A 2630-nucleotide genomic window follows, 5' to 3' on the forward strand; every position below is an offset into this window, starting at 1 on the left:
GGGGTGGGGGGGGGGTGGCGCGGAGAGAAGAGACACCCCCCACTCCACGGACCAGGAGCCAAAAGCTCACTTTGCTCCACACTCACCCTCCTATTCACAGGAACCGGGGCTCCGTCGAGTCTCAGACCCCTCCCCTGCTGCCCTGTGTGCTCTGGGGAGCCCGGGGATGGGGGGACCTAGGTCACGGGTGCGGACCACGGGGAGGGAAGCTGGGTCGCCACGGGGCCCGGGTGTCTGAGGGGCTCTCCCTGCTCTCCGCGTCCCCGGGCTGGGGCGACCTCTCCACTCCCACAACTACAACCCGGGGCTGCTCTCCACCTCAGGCCCCACAAGCGTGTCACGCTTTCCATTTTCTTACAAAGAGTTTTCTGTAAACTGTTATTTCCTTAAAAAGTACCTTAAACTGCCTTTTTAAAAACTAAAGTTGTGATCTGCTGACAACGGTGATCTGTGCATCTTAGGTGATAACCCCCAAGCACCACAGGCCACCCCGCCAGCAACAACTGGTTTTTAACCAACGCACGAGGCATAGGCCCAAGCAAGGAGGAAATTCAGAAAGGACGCTCCTCAGGGGTGACCAAGGACCCCGCTCGCCTTCTCCCCTGCCCCCAATTCCCCCACGACCCGGCAAAAGCAGTGAGGAAAGGGCGGCACATGGCCCTGGCTCTTCGAGGAGGCCTCTGCACAGGGCACAGCTGGCACCCAGCAGCTTCAAGGAGCCCCGAGAAACGAAGCCACGCTGGGGCAAGTGGCCAGACCTGGGCAGGAGCCTGGCTCAGAAGCTCTCCCACAGCTGAGCGCCACACGGACGGGTCTGGGGGTTGGGGCAGGGGGAGGCCGTGTGGCCCTGCCCTCACCCGGTGACCTGGGCCCTGCTCTGCCCAATCTCCCGGAAAGCACAGCCTGGCCTCAGACAATTGGGGTGTCTGGCCTCTCAGGGGCTCCCCACTCACCCCTGCCCAGGGGCGGTGGAGACACGAAGCCCCCAGAGAAGAGGACGGAAGCAGAACCTCAGCGAGGCACGTGGCCCCGCAGCCTCCCGCCGGGCTGTGGGTGGCATCTGCCGAGTACACTGGGTCACCTCAGGGGTGGAAGCAAGCAGACCAGCCCCCCTCCCCGCGGTGCATGGGTCTTCAGGACAGACGCGCCCGTGATTTAAGATGCCGGAGGAACCCGGCAGAAGGGCCACAGCCACCTCTGTCTTCAAGTGACCGTGCCGGCAGTGGACGCCCAGGGCCAGGGAGGTGCCTCGAGGGTCTCGCCTGCGCTGCTGTTGAGTGGCAGCGAAGATGCAACTGATGCCCAGAGACTCTGATGCCAGCGGCAGAGCTGGGCCCTGTGGCACCGGCCTGTGGTCTCAGGAAGGGGCAGGGAGAGCTGGAAGGCCCAGGCAACCCCAGCACGAGTCCACACCTGCCCAGGGGCCCTGCTCACCCCACACGTGGAGGACAACAGACTAACCCTCCGGTCTCCCCAGGCGTAACGCAGGAAGAAACCCCAAATGTAATCCCATCTCCTGAGACGCCAACTGCTCGGTGGTGGAGTGTACTTTTCTACAGCTGCCGTGGCTGCCGGGATCTGGAGGGCCCACGTCTGGCCGGGCTCGGAGTCGCAGGTGGAGCGGGGGCCCACGGAACCCGGGCCACAGAGGAGCGGAGGCCGGGGCGCTGGTGCTGCAGAAGGGCCCTCCTGCCCAGCCACTGGCGTCCTGTCGGCAGGGGCCAAGCCGGGGGTCAACCCAGGTGAGACCTGCAGAACCTCCTTCCCGCCCTGCCCTGAGGTGGGCGACGGCCCCACCTGCCAGCGCAGGGATGGGGACATGGCAGAGGAGGTGTCCGGGCAACGGCCCAGCTCCCTCAGCGCTCTGCCAAGGTTTTGTTTCTCACATCCAACCAGAAGCAGAACAGAAGTTACACAAAGCCCAGGCGGCGCGTGTCAAGTTGTAGACTGGAAAACTGGCAGGTCCATGTGAGTGGCGAGCGAGGCCAAAGGGTGCTGTGGAGGCGCAGGGGCTGGAGCACACCCTGCCCCTCGTTCCCCGGGGACGCCAGCCGTGCCGTCTTCCCAGGGTGATGGGGGGAAGGCAGTCTCATGAGCCTGGACAGTCCCCTCACCGTGAGGAAAGCAAAGCACGGCCGTGTGGCTCGGCCTGTATGTCCACGGCACCTTGATTCTCACGCTCGATCGCCTCGCCGGTCCTCTGTGAAATCGGGGCCACGTTTATCACCTCTTCCCGGGACACGGTCGCCCAGCTAGCAGGTGCAAGGGCCCCCAGCCCCCAGCCGTCCCTGGGTTTCCCCCTAAATGCTGTCGCTGTCCCCGCGGGACACACCTCTGCTCCCCTCCCACAGCCCCTGCGGCCTCTGCCGGGCGGGGCCTGCAGAGGGCGCAGCCCTGAGGGCCTCTGTTTCAGGGCCCAGCATCCAGAGTCCACTCCTCCTGGGGAGTTTCACTCCCCAGCAACACTGACGGCGCCCAGTGGAGAACTTCCCTGAGTCACGGCGAATCCTGGCAGCAAAGACACAGGAGTGAGTTTCTGGGAGAAGGTCTCCTCCGGCTTCCGGGACGTGGTCTGCAGACACCCTCCCGGCCGCCTTCTGTGTCCCCTCGGGCGGTCCCGTGGTTCCACA

At 64.8% G+C, this 2630-nt stretch overlaps 1 protein-coding gene across 1 annotated transcript in view; it reads right to left on the reverse strand.

Moving 5' to 3' along the window:
- ANKRD11 (ankyrin repeat domain 11) overlaps positions 1 to 2630 on the reverse strand; it is a 31329-nt gene that overhangs the window by 18443 nt on the left and 10256 nt on the right. The window lies entirely within an intron of this gene.

This window comes from Lipotes vexillifer, unplaced genomic scaffold (assembly GCF_000442215.2).
Source record: "Lipotes vexillifer unplaced genomic scaffold, Lipotes_vexillifer_v1.1 scaffold23, whole genome shotgun sequence".
In the NCBI taxonomy this organism is placed as follows: domain Eukaryota; kingdom Metazoa; phylum Chordata; class Mammalia; order Artiodactyla; family Lipotidae; genus Lipotes; species Lipotes vexillifer.